The following is a 15065-nucleotide window of genomic DNA, read 5'->3' on the forward strand; positions in this document are numbered from 1 at the left end:
TCTCAGCTGATTTTCACAGCTGAGATGTGTGTCTGCTAGGCACGAGCAGAATCGTTATCTGCTCGTGCCGATTAACCCCTTATATGGCGCTGTCAATACATGACAGCGCCATTATAAGCGCGATCGCGGTAAAGTTTTACTTACCGCCGAAACCGGAAGTCACGTGACGCGATCACGTGACTCCCGATAGTTGTCATGGTAGCACAGGGTCATGTGATGACTCCTGTACTACACATGAATTGGTTTCACTTTCGCTGTGCCCGGGGCACAGCAAAAGAGAAAGACAGCGTATCTGCTGTTTACAGCCTTCCAGCTGTGATCAGCAGATACTGCAGAGCGATCGGAATGCTGATCGCAATAGCCCCCTAGGGGGACTAGTAAAATAAAAAAAAAAAGTAAAAAAATAAGTTTTAAAAAATTAAAAAAAAACAAAAAAACCTAAAAGTTCAAATCACCCCCCATTCGCCCCATTGAAAATTAAAGGGTTAAAAAAATAAAAAATATACACACATTTGGTATCGCCGCGTTCAGAAACGCCCGATCTATCAAAATATAAAATCAATTAATCTGATCAGTAAACGGCGTAGCGGCAAAAAAATTCCAAATGCCAAAACGATGTTTTTTTGTCGCCACAACTTTTGCGCAAAATGCAATAAGAGGCGATCAAAACGTAGCATCTGCGCAAAAATGGTACCGTTAAAAACGTCAGCTCGAGACTCAAAAAATAAGCCGTCATTGAGCCTAAGATCCCGAAAAATGAGAACGCTACGGGTCACGGAATATGGCGTAAAACGTGCGCCACTTTTTTCGGACAAACTTCCGATTTTTTTTTAACCCCTTATATAAAAGTAACCCTATACATGTTTGGTGTCTACGAACTCGCACTGACCTGAGGCATCACACCCACACATCAGTTTTACCATATAGTGAACACAGTGAATAAAATATCTCAAAAACCATAGTGCTATCGCACTTTTTTTGCAATTTTTCAGCATTTGGAATTTTTTTGCCATTTTCTAGTACACAATATGGTAAAACTGATGGTTTCATTTAAAAGTACAGCTCGTTCCGCAAAAAATGAGCCCTCACATGACCGTATTGACTGAAAAATAAAAAAGTTACGTCTCTCAGAAAAAGAATGGCGAAAAAAAAAAACGGAAAGCGAAAAATCGGCCGGTCGTGAAAGGGTTAAGAACAAAACTCAAGACAGAAAGACCCACAAACAAACAACAACTGAAGCCAGCTGCAGTAAAGGCCTGCAAAGCATTACAAAGTAGGAAACCCAGTGTTTGGTGATATCCATGGCTTCAGTACTTCAAGCAGTCACTGCCTGCAAAGGATTCTCTACAAAGTAATAAAAATTAACATTTTATTTATGGTAAAGTAAATTTGTATAATTACTTTTGAGCTTCTGAAATGAGGAGGATTTGTAGAAAAATGATTGAACAAAAATATTCTGTGAAACATTTAGGAATTGCAACCATTTTATTAAATCTGAAAGTCTCCACTTCAATTGCGGTTATTTCATTTTAAATAAAAAATATTGGCATGGAGAGCCCAAATCACAAAGATTTGGTCGCTGTCCAAATATTTCTGGACCTAAGTATATATCAGATTCCATATCGTGTTACATTATAGATTTATTATTTTATTGACTGCTTCTTCTTCCATTAAGCTCTTAATATAACTTTTTTAGGGAACACTAAAAATTAGCATAAGACCATTTCATGCTGTTTATAAAGTAATGTATATCAACCAACTCTGAAGCAATCACTTTTCCTATCAGGGAAAGTGTTTGAATCTAACATCATAGAATCAAATCAGTAGCAAGCATGCAACCAGGAGACCCATTTAGTTTCATGCCACTGAAGGGAAAGTACATTACATTAAGAATGGTAAATGGATATCCCCTGGGAAGCCATAGACTGCCTAGAGGATAACACGCCTCGACTTCAATTTAGTATTTTTAATTCTTTTCGGTCTCTTGCTGCCTGATACATGCCTCTTTGAACAGTAACATTAACATGCAAACAATACTGCTTGGTATTCTTCACTAAGCATAAGGATAGATATTGTATTGTGGAAATAAAAGTATGAAATATTCTAGGCTAATGCTTAAAAGGGAAGACAGCAGAGAAGATTAAGAACAAACAATGGTGCATTGAATTTGACTCCTGCAATCAGAGGGTAATTATTTATTTATAGCCAATCTCATTTGTTTATAAGTAGGATAATTAATGTTAGTTTATCATGGGCAAGTTACACAAGCAAGAATGTAAATGCATTTGAAGCAAATACGTATCCTGGGACATTATTTTCATGCATTATGTATGCAATATTATACCTGGCTTCACTTCCAATAAACACACCAATAACACAACAGATTTATTGGGTATACACATGAAACTAGTTGTCAACTTTTATTAAATAATGCCCTCTTGTCTGAAGACAAAATCAATGCAACTTAGCAAAGTACCTCTGTTACAAATTGATCCCTGTCTTGAGGTCTTGGTGACTGAAGCTAAGAAGTTATATACAGATCATATATATATATATATATTTATATAGCTTGTATATATAGTGTATATATATATATATATATATATATATCTATATATATAAAAAAAAAAATATATATATATATATAGCTGAGTGTATGTTAGTATGTATGTATATGTGTAAGTATGTATGTCCGCTGAAGGAATCCGCACCATCGCATTTAAAATCACAACATTTTGCACAGACACCCCATGTGACTCAGGGAACGTCATAGACTATGTTTTGACAAGAAAATTTAACCCCGCACTTTACAGTTACTCTCCAAAAAACCTGCCTCCATTAAACTGAATGGAGCTGCTAGCTACAGGCTATTAATAAGAGCTAAGATTGGTTCATAGTATAAGAAGCTTATGTGTGAGGTAATATGATGTCGGTGGAGAGACGGATAGAGAGAGACAGAAAGCGACAGATAGACATAGGCACAGACAGAGTAAGAAGCACACAGGGAAAGAGACAGAGACAAACAGAGACAGACAGAGACAGATAGGAAAAAAAGCCAGACAGACAGACAGAAGGAGACAGACAGAAAGACACATGGGGAAAGAGACAGACAGAGGCACACAGGGAAAGTGACAGAGAGAGACAGACAAAGACAGACGGGGAAAGAGACAGATGGGGAAATAGACAGACGGGGAAAGAGACAGACGGGGAAAGAGACAGACGGGGAAAGAGACAGACGGGGAAAGAGACAGACGGGGAAAGTGACAGACAGGGAAAGAGACAGATGGGAAAAGAGACAGACCTGGAAAGAGACAGACAAGAAAAGAGACATACAGCAAAAGAGACAAAGAGAGAGACAGACAAAAGCAGACAGGGAAAGACGGGGAAAGAGACTGATGGGGAAAGAGACAGGCAGAGAGAGAGAGAGAGACACAGACAGTCACAGAGATAGAGAGAGACAGACAGACACAGAGTTAGAGACAGATAGACACAGAGACAGAGATAGAGAGAGACAGAGACTGATACATCGATATTATGATAATGCTACTCACTTGCCCAGTAGAGTCAGGAACCATTTAACCTAAAATGTCCAGCTGATTTATTTTCAGTCAGTATGAACTGCTTCACAGGAAAACATAAAGAAGGCCTTTCTCTAGCATAGAGTTCAAACACAAAAACAATATGTTCAGCTGCAGGATCTCCTGCCCAGGATAAGACATGCTTACATTAACACGGGTGTCCCACTTGAGGTGCAGCAATCTCCACACACAGACCACGTATGAGACAAACAGTCTCCATATTAACCCAGGTGCCACACCCATGGGTTGTGGTATGTGTGCCCATCTCTCTGGATGCTCATAAAACCCAGCCCTGACATGCCCTCAGAAATCTCTTCCACCCGGGTTTACATCGCAGAGGGTAACCACGTGCGATACATACCTCCCATTGACTACATGTCTATCCATCATCTTACATGCTTCCCCATCTAACTAAAGCTGTGGGGCTTGGCAGTTTCTACTATGATACAGATGAGTCTAGAAAGAGCATTGGTGTTACCATGCAGCTTCCCGACTCTATGTTCAACATGGAAGCTGAAATTCTGAAGGGCTAAAAACCAGCTGGTAACTAGAACTTTCTTCCCCTTTATTTCCCTCATCCCCTCTCATACTAATCTAATCGTTTAGGCCAAAAGGTAGTATCACAATGTGTTTTACTTGCTCCATTTATGGCCAAGCATTCCTTTTCTAGAATAAAATTGTCCTTCTCATAGGCTGACAGTTTCCTACTCAGGTAGAGATTGGGATGTTCTTCTCTGTTTATCTCCTGAGACAGGACCTCTCCTAATCCAAAATCTGAGGCATCTGTGTGGACCACAAATTCTTTCTTGAAGTCAGGTGCCACCAAAACCATCTGCTTACACAGATCTACCTTCAATTCTTGAAATGCCATCTCCGCCTCCAAAGTTCACTTGGCTATAACCAATTTTGGCACTTTAAAGAGAACCTTGTCATGTTGTTTTTTCAAAATAAACTGCCCCCAATGTATTTTACATGATGCAAATGTGCATCACTAACATGGTTTAAAAACAAAAAAAAAAATCCATGTATTTGTCTGAATAAAAAAGTTTATATGCTTAGGTAAATGCAGTTAATACTTTAGGGTTTAGTCATATCAGTCATAGGGGTGGAGCTTTTGCTGGGATCAGTCACTGTCAGTCAAGGTCAGCCATGATTCCTTTTTGATCTTGGTAACGCCCCTGCATTGTAATTAATTTTACCACAGGTCAATCAACATCAGTTTTCTACTGAGCTCCGCCCATTATGGTCACATGATTGCGATATCACACAGGTCCTACATAGACAACATCAAACAATGCAGAGCTTATCTCCACCCAATACAGTCACATGATCATGACATCACACAGGTCCTGCACACCACTTCTCAAATGCTGAGCTGTGGAGATCAGCAGAGGATAAATGGTAGTGCAGGATCTGTGGGATGTCACAATCATGTGAATAATGGGCTGAGCTCTGCTCAGCATTTTTAGAAGTGGTCCAGACAGAACCTTTGTGATGTCATGATCATGTGATCGTAATGCGCGGAGCTTAGCAAAGAAGTTTTTGTGATGGACCCGTGGTGTAAATTACAATGCGGGGAGCATTACTAAGTTAAAAAAATAATCATGCCTGAACTTAACTGACAGTGAATAATTCCTGCAAAAGTTCCACCCCTTTTACTGATATGGTTGAACCTTAAGGTATTAACTGCATTTACCTAAGCATATAAACTTTTTTATTATGATAAATACATGGATTTTTTTTATTTTTAAAACCATGTTAGTGATGCATAACACATCATATAAAACACATTTAGTATAAAAAAAACATAACAAGTTCCCTTTAAGAAGGTCAGTAAGGGGTGCAGTCACAATGGCAAAATTCGGGAGGAACCTTCTGTAGTAGTCCCTAACCTGCTTCTTTAAGAGTGGTCTTGGCCAATTCTCGATCGCTTCCACTTTCTTGATCTGGAGTTTAATTTGCCTCTACCCACTACATAACTCAGGTTGTTGACCTCCTCTTTCCCCATTGCACTTTATCAGATGACTTTTCCAATCCGGGCTGAAGATTACGATATTGTCCATGAATGCCATGCTTGTTGAAAGATGGCCACTGCTCCCTGAAGTCCGAACGGAATCTTGGTGTATTAAAAATATTCATCAGGCATAAGGAAAGCCGTGTTCTTCTTGGCTGCTTGTGACATGAAGATTTACCCATATCCCTTCGTTAAGTCTAAGATGGTTATATACTGTGCCGGCTCAAGCCTCTCAATCTGCGCATCGACTTGAGGCATCAAATATGCATCAAACCTGGAGACCTTGTTCAATTTGTGATAATCATTACAGAATGTGCATTCTCCATCTGGTTTTGGCACAAGGACAATCGGGCTGTACCAGCCCCTCTTGGATTCCTCAATGATACCTATATTCAGCATTTGCTTTTCATCTTTGGAGATCACCTCTTTCCAGGCCTTGGGAAACCAGAAGGGCTTCAAGGACACCCACACATGGGGTTCTGTAAGGACCTCATGTTCTATAATCTGGGTGCACTCCAACAATTCTGAGAACAGGTCTCTGATCTGCTAGACCAACTCCCGCAACTGCTGTTTTTGCGCTTTCAACAGTGACTCCACCACAGTGACATCTTCAATGTCAGCTTCCAACTTTGCCACCAAACATGAAGTCTCAATGGGCTACCTGTCTTGCCACATCAGTCACACGTGATCCCTGGGAATGCTTCCAGCACTCTAATACCAAATGTGATAATTCTACTCACTTGGCTGCTTGTAGACCTAGCCATAAGAAGCAAAAAGTCCAGCTGGTTTATTTTCAGTCTGCATAAATCGTTCCACAGGAAAACATAAATAAAACCTTTCTCTGGCATAAAGGTTCAAACAAAGAATGTAATCAGTTTGCTCAGCTGCAAGGTCTCCTGCTCAGTATAAGACACATTTTTGTTAACACAGATGTCCCAGTGGAGGTGTAGCAACCTCCACACACAGACCATGTGTGAGACAAAGAGTCTCTATTTGAACCCATGTACCACACCCATGGGTGGAAGTATGTGAGCAGCCAGACCCACTCATCTCTCTGGCTGCTCATAAAACCCGGCCCTGAAGCACCCCAAGAACTCTCTTAGGATTTAATGTACTGGTCATGCCAGAGCATACAGACATTTAGCATGCAGCACAATACAGGGGAAACAATCGGGATGGTATAAAAGGAAGGTCCTGATGATAGGGAGAGGGGACACGTCTTGCAGCTCAGTCTATACCATAAGCTCTCTAATGTCCCTATATGGGTCCTTTCTCCTACAGCTGTCATGTGCCTAGGCCCTCACTTCACCTGAATTCACCCTGGCTAGTGAGAAGGCCAGCAAGAGCAGGAGTCTTACCACTACAGTAATACAACACAAGGTAAAGGACACAGATAGAAGGAAAAAGACATAAAAAGGAAAACACTCCAAGTTTCTTCAATGCAGAAAAACACTACCACTGCAAAAGTCATGACACCTCAGCTTGCTTCAGAAAACCTAGTCACCTTGTTTTTATAGATTAATGAAGCTTTTTCATACTTTTTATGGACCCTTTAAGTGTTTTATCTTTTGATCGTGCACCTGGCAGGTGAGCTGATGACATCCTTCACTTCTTCTATGAAAATAAAACACACACACAGGAAAAAAATTGTTTATTTGAATAAAGACTCCTCCACACTATCCCTCATTCATCAATTTATTTAAAAACAAAACAAAACATGAGGATCCAACGTAATCTATTGTGTAGTGGTCCCACGATGTTTCTCAAATCCGTACTCCAACCTATGGAGCCTTGTTCAGAGCATGAGTCTTCATAGGTCACTCTCGGTGAGTGCCATACCTGGAAATCTTCACATGTGGTGAGTTACTGACATCACCACATGTGAGAAACTCTGGGTTTGGCACTGACCGGTAGTTACCTCTGGAGTAACTTCTGGTCAGTGCCTGATCGGAAACTTCTCACTCACAGTAGCATCACTGAGTTACTGATGTCACCACTCATGCAAAACTCTGGGTCTGAAGATGACTGGAAGTGACGTCAGAGGTCACTCCCAGTCAACGATAGACCGTGAATTTCTCACGCGGTGATACTGATGTCACAGAGTGTGAGAAATTCCGCGTATGGTACTGACCGGCAGTTACCCCAGACATCACTCCCGGTCAGCGCCTGTCCTGGAATTTCTCTCTCAAAGTGATAGTGACACCACCATGCGTGAGAAACTTCAGGCCTCCCACTGACCTGGAGTGACCTTTTGAGTCATTTTCTGTGAACGAGGCTCCATAGGTTGGAGTACATATATGGGGGACGTCGTGGGACCACTACACAATGGATTATGTCGTGCCTTCACTTTTTTAAATAAATTGGTGTGGGGGAACCCTTTATTCAAATAATCAATTTTTTCATGTATGTGTTTTTTAATAACTTTACACTTACTGGTTTTGCAATAGGGGTGTCTGATGGACCCCTCTTCATTACTAACCCCTGGCTTGATTTCAGCTGAAATTTCACAGCTGACATCAACCCCATTAACCTATTACCCCAATTGCCATCACATATAAACCTGAAAATGGTGACATGCATTTCTATTCAGCCCCTTGTAGTCTTATACCCCTTAATAAAATCCTGAGTAACCAATTGCCTCCAGAAATTATCTAATTAGAAAATTTACTCCAACCTGTCATCATTTTCTGGACAGTCAACTTGGCTATCTTATACATGATTTTGAATTACAACTATTTAGTATATGATTACTTAAACAGATTCTTGTCATGTCACTGGATTGTTACAGTATTGCTTCTGGTGGTGGAATTTTTTTTTTCTTTCTGTATGCTACAAATTACAACCTGTTCTCACATTCCTTAATACCTCAGTGTGTTATAAGTGTGATTTTCAAGTGAAAGGTCACTGTTTCATATTGAGTAGTAGCTAAGGAGAAGATTTCCCAAGAATGGAGAAACAGTATTATCTAGCTCATCGATAGCGGTCTCTCGGCCAAGAAAATTGTCAAACTGTATCATGTGAGTTTATGACAGTTGGAAGAGTACAAAATGAAATCCATCCATCCATTCAAAAGCCAAAAGGTCCAGGTTAAATATATTATAGGCAGACACAGTCAACGTGACTCCCTCTGACTCATTACAGGGAAACTTCTGTCAGGGGTTTTGTCTGAATCACGTGCTTCAGAGACTTACATTTAAACCGCGGTGTAAGTGCTCACCATAGAGCGCAGGATAAATGTGAATTGAGCCTTAAAGGTAAGGTGTCGCATTTTTTTATTTTTGGATTAATAATAGTGATTATAAAATAATTCACTGTTTATTTAGTTTTTATTTAATTCTAGTTTTACTGAAACACTGGGGGCTGCCATCTTGGATTTGCTGTGTGTAAATACAGTCACCTCAAATACGGCAGCCACTGTGCATAAGTGACAGTTGTCAGGCTGCGACCCTATACTTAACACTAAGAGCTCCTGGCTGTGAGCTCGACATGCCCCCCTTTACATTTTTTCAGCTATTGAATTTTTTTCTTTTTGACGACACCTTCACTTTAATGCAATCTTTATGAAGAAGAATGAATACATCAACAGCAAGTAAAAAATTGCTTTGATTTATTCCCTGCATTGTTCACTGTGCAGTAAAAGTGATTAGACAACTTTATTCTTCAGTTTGTTGCAATTTCAGCAATACCAGATTAACACCCTTTTTTTTTTTTTTTTTTTTACAAAAAGTTTTTGCACAACCATTTTTGAGAGCTTGAATTTCTCTAGATTTCTGCTGACAGGGTCATGTGAGAGCTTCTTTTTTGCAGAAAGAGTTGATATTTTGTAGAATTTTTGGGCACTTTACATTTTTGGATTGTTTTATAGTTGTTGGAAGACAGAATGAACATAAAACAGCAATTCAGGAATTGTTTTTATGGATTTTTTTTTACACCGTTCACTATTTGGTAAAAGTATTGGCAGGTCTTTTCTTTAGGTCAGTATGGTTACAGAGGTACCATATTTGTATCATTTTTACATATTTTGCTGCTTTTACACAATAAAAGAATTTATAGAGAAAAAAATAGTTTTTGCATTAATATATTCTGAGAGCTTTTTTAATTTTTTGTTGACAAGGCTGCATGGTGGCTTGTTTTTTGCAGGACAGTATGATGATTTGAACTATATCATTTTTATTTACTTTCAACTTTTTAATCATGTTTTATTCCAATTCTTTTTTAGATGGTATGATAAAAAAAGCATAGTTTTTGCCACATTATTTATTATTTTTGCGCTGTTTACTCAACGGATTAAGTAGTGTGACAGTTTTATACACCGGGTTGTTCTGAAAGCTGCAATATTAAATATGTGTACTTTTTCATTTTTTTTATATAAATGAACATATTTATTGGTATAATTTTTTTCAGTTTTTTCTTAAATATTTTTACAAACTTCTTAACTTTTTTTTCTTTCTTACTTAGTTCCCCAATGGAACTTTAACTTTTAAGACTCTAATAACTAGTGCAGAAGCATGACAATACATTACACTTGTCAGCATTATACTGACAGATCGCCTGTTAGACCCTGCTTCTGACTGGATCCAACAAGCCATCATACATGTCCGACATCATTTGACCTCTGGCTACCATGACAACTCTCAGAGGGGGTGACAGAGGGGTGAGAGAATGAGCGCACTCCCTCTCACAAACTTCTATATGCTGCGATCGCTATTGATCATGGCATATGGAAGATAGCAAAGGTTTAACATCATCGGGACCTGATCCAATCAGGTCCTGATGATGTCGCCAGTCAGAACTAGTGTTCTGCACTTGAATCCTGCCATTTGTGGGACTTCAGGGGATCCAGATCCCAGCCTGACCGCCGACTGTAGAGAAACATCGGCATTGCACAAAGCTTAGCAAGCGCCAATGTTTATCTACTTTGGGCGAACAGGACAAGGTTAAGGCTCTGTTTACATTGGGAATGGAGAACATATCACTACTTTTCCAATAAAATGACAGATGTGATGATGGAGCCTAGGAGAACCTTCTCCAGAGAAGCGCAACCAAGATGGTAGAAGATCTGCTAACCATATCATATGAAGACCAGCTAAAAGAACTAGGAATGTTTAGTTTGCAAAAGAAAAGGCTGAGAGGAGATTTAACAGTGGTCTACAAATATCTAAAAGGTAGTCACAATGCAGGGGGAACTACCTTATTCTCATTACTACAAGGAATTACAAGAAGCAATGGGATGAATCTTAAAGGAAGGAGATTTAGATTAGACATTAGGAAAAACCTTCTGACAGTGAGGGCAGTTAGAGAGTGGAACAGGCTACCACGGGAGGTAGTGAGCTCTCCATCAATGGAAATCTTCAAGCATAAACTGGGTAAACATATAGCTGAGACGATTTAGGAAAGCCTGCACTTGCAGGGGATTGGACCCGATTGCCCTTGAGGTCCCTTCCAACTCTACCATTCTATGATTCTATAATTCTTTGAACAAATTCCTTTAAAATACATTGGGATGCCATTCTGAATTGTAAAGTAAAATATGAATTATGGTGACACGACAGAAACAAAAATTATTAACAAAATGTTATTGCTATTTATCCTCCAAGAGATACAACATAGCTTAAATAGCATTTTCGTAGTTCAGCGATGGAGTAGAGAAATAGAATGTGGACTGAATTTGGAAAAAAAACCTTTAAGCAAAATGCATATATGCTCTTTGATACAAGTAAAATATATCTTTGTACCGTGTTAGCCAGTAGAGATAAAAAAATTGTTTAAAAGAACAGAGAGTCCTCAGTGGTTGATACCTTTTAATGGCTAACTGAAAAGATGGTAATAATTGCAAGCTTTCGAGACTACTCAGGTCTCTTCATCAGGCATGGTATAACACAAAATCTGAAGAGTCACGTATTTATACACAACAAGAACAGAGAGTCCTCAGTGGTTGATACCTTTTAATGGCTAACTGAAAAGATGGTAATAAATACGTGACTCTTCAGATTTTGTGTTATACCATGCCTGATGAAGAGACCTGAGTAGTCTCGAAAGCTTGCAATTATTACCATCTTTTCAGTTAGCCATTAAAAGGTATCAACCACTGAGGACTCTCTGTTCTTTTAAACAATTTTTTTATATGCTCTTTGGAAGCTTCTTTCTATGTTCTGTACAATCTTTAGCTTTGGCGTTCACCTTTGGAATGACAACTTTTGCTTCAAAACCAAATCGTTTGATAGAAATCTAGTAACATTTGACTTAAAAGGAAAGTATGTAGCTGAATTTTATCTGCCTTCTGAGCATTAAACCAGGACATGACCTGGAGAGTTGTATTGTAGTATGAAGTGTTACGGTGGCACTGTATCTGCTGCCATTTATTCACTTTTATAGCTGCCAGATTCATACATGTCTTTTCGTGATAAGAGCTTATGACTGATCTGCATGTACAGAAATCTAAATCATGAACTAAATGAGCTGCCTAGCAGCATAGTAGCTTCTGGAAAAATGTAGTAGTTTACTAGCATGAATAGTTCAGTTGAAAGACTCAATTGTATCACAATGATAAAACAACCTAAAATTGTACTAATATTATAATGTTTGCAGAATAAATCTACATTCTAAGCATATTTTTTCCATTATTTCTAATCTGTATGTGGGCAAATTAGAACTGTCATACATTTAGTTGCATATTTCATAGGATTTTGAATATTTATGCAGAGAAAAAGTTACTCAATCATTTATTTTCCCATTGCTGCAATTCTAAATTTATTTTTAATAGTTGTCAATTTTTTTTTGCTATATTCAATAATAAATTAACTATTTGAAAGCATTTTACCTTGTGCAAAGATGATTTTCTTGTTGCCGTATTTTTCGGCTATAAGACGCAGTTTTCCTCCCAAAAATGTGGGCGAAAAATGAGGGTTGCATCTTAAAATCTGAATATAGCTTACAGGCGGATGATGAAGAGGGATCAGAGATGGCAGGGGCAATGCTATGCAGTGTGCTGCTGGCACTGCTCTACTCTGTGCGGCTCACTCGGCTCTGTGTAGTGTGGCGGGGTTCAGCTCTGTGCGTCGCGGCTCTGTGTGGGGTTGCTCTATCCGCTGTACCACTCACAGCATCGCCATACTCCAGTACCGCCCCTGCCTCCTGTAACCCCTGTTCCGCTGCTGGCCCCCCTCACTGGTGAGACATCACCGGATTATGATACGAACCCCATATTTTTTTCTACCTTTTTTTTCCTCCAAATTTGGGGTGCGTCTTTTAATCCGGTGCATCTTACAAAGCGTAAAATACGGTATGTCATGAATGGCTTAAACATATTTGAAGTTCACGAAGAATCAAATAAAATCTAAATTGACTAGCAAAAGGGTAACAATGTTTAGAACTTTTCAATTTCAAGCTCCACATCTCATCTGTCACGTTAGCTTTCAGCATGAGACTACCTTCATTTTATAGACAATCATCTTTGCTATTGAAGGTATTTATCATATGATTAGTTATGCAGATCTTGTCATATCAAATGTTTTAATTTTTATTATTTTCTTAATGTTTTGTAAATCCACATTTGGCTTTCAACATGGCCTGAATTCTTTTTAGCATTCTTGATCCGATTCAAGCATGTCTCAACCAAAATCTTATACCAGGTCTCTTCTACATGTTCCCAGTGTTAGTGTATATTGGTCGACTCACTTAGGTATGTATACAGATTTTTCTTCAACTTTACCCACAAATGTTCAATTGAGGTCTGGAGACTGTGGGGGCCAATCCAGCAACTCTAATTCATTGTCATTGAACCATTTGTTTGCCAATCTTGATGTATGCTTCAGGTCGTTGTCCTGCTGGAACACTATGTCGTCCTTTTTATACTCATAGTACTCGAGTGCATGAAGAAACTTGTCTTGTAGAATAATCACATATAACACAGCGTTAAGACCACCATCGATACTGGCAAAGTATCCAGTTTAGGTTAGGATTAAAAGGCATGATATCTTTTATATAATAAAAGCCTATCCCTTTTTGAGGAGCTGGATTTCCTTTGGATATTTTTTTCTATATTACCGGAACCTTTTATCTATTGCACTCATGAGAACAGGTGAGCTGGACTTTTTTCCTTGCATTTACTGGCCAAGTAGCCAATGCCTGTGACATGACCCCTTCCTCTACAGAACTTGAAAGTTTCTTCAATTTCTCAATCCATTAGCCCCTTTTTCCCTTGTTTCGTCTAGATCCATTTGCACCCATCAGAGCCCAGTCGATTGACTTTTGTCTCATTGCTCCAAATCACCCGTTTCCAATCTTCTGCTGTCCACTTTTTATACTTTTCTGCAAACTTGAGCCGAACTTTCATATGAATATTTTGAAGTCGGGACTTCTTCACATTTTTTTGGGCCACCATTCCAGACTTATGTAACATTTGTCACATGGTGCTTGCATGGATATTTGTGCTCTCCCTTTTATGAAGCAAATGAGCCACCTCCACTGTTTGTCGCGCCAGCACTGATAGAACTTGTGATGAGCCGACTTGTTAACTATGATCTTTGCCTGGTCATCATCCTCTTGCCTTTTGAATAGATGGATGTACTTAATTTTGTATTCTTCCAACTGACATGGCACTGACATTATGCAGTGTAGAAATTTTCTTGGCCGAGAGAAAGCTATCAATGAGTTGAATGAGGCCATGTCTCTTTTCATGGGAAATCTTTATGGCTGCGCCTCAAACCAGTAACTTTTTGCTTAAGAATCAACATAATAACACACTGAGCTAATAGGGAATGTGAGAACAGGTTGTAGTTTGTAGTATAGTAAGCGTGAAGAAAAATATTTTTCTGTCACCAGGAGCAAAACAGTAACAATAAAGTGACATGACAAGAACCTGTATCACTAATCATATGCTAAATAGTTGAAAGTCAAATATATGTATGAGATAGCCAAGATGATTGTCTATAAAATGAAAGTAGTCTTACATTCAAAGCTGTAGTGGTTGGTGAGATGTGGAGCCTGAAAGTCAAACGTACATAACATTGTTACCCTGTTACTTGTCAGTATAAATCATTTTCAAATGTGTGAATTTTTTTTTCTGTAGCAATCTTGAATGTCAGACAGTTTACCATTAGTACCATGCAAGTTGAAGTATACATTAGAAATATATCATGAGAAATAAATAGTCCCTTACTATTTTGCCTTTGGTGCTCCTGTTGGGAATTGCAGGTCCTCTCTGTTTTAAAGGAAATTCAGAAGAAATGCATTTCATTGCTCAATATAAATATGCTAGCAGTGAGACATTTGGCTCAATGATAAGAGAGCTGTCCTTTGAGAAATTGTGCCATGAGAAGAAAGGCTGCTCTTTACATGAAGAGATAGACAGATTGGAATATCTCTTGTTAATGCAATTTGACAGCAATGGGACTTAACAGGTAAATTCTGCCAAATCTGCTTTTTTCTGTCTTTATAAAGACCTAAAATATTTTGAGGAATGATAATATACT

The 15065-nt window shown here is 38.8% G+C and overlaps 1 protein-coding gene across 1 annotated transcript in view; it reads left to right on the top strand.

Moving 5' to 3' along the window:
- GABRA5 (gamma-aminobutyric acid type A receptor subunit alpha5) overlaps positions 1 to 15065 on the top strand; it is a 435463-nt gene that overhangs the window by 180564 nt on the left and 239834 nt on the right. The gene's annotated exons all lie outside the window — the stretch shown is intronic.

This window comes from Anomaloglossus baeobatrachus, chromosome 2 (assembly GCF_048569485.1).
Source record: "Anomaloglossus baeobatrachus isolate aAnoBae1 chromosome 2, aAnoBae1.hap1, whole genome shotgun sequence".
NCBI classification, from domain to species: Eukaryota; Metazoa; Chordata; class Amphibia; order Anura; family Aromobatidae; genus Anomaloglossus; species Anomaloglossus baeobatrachus.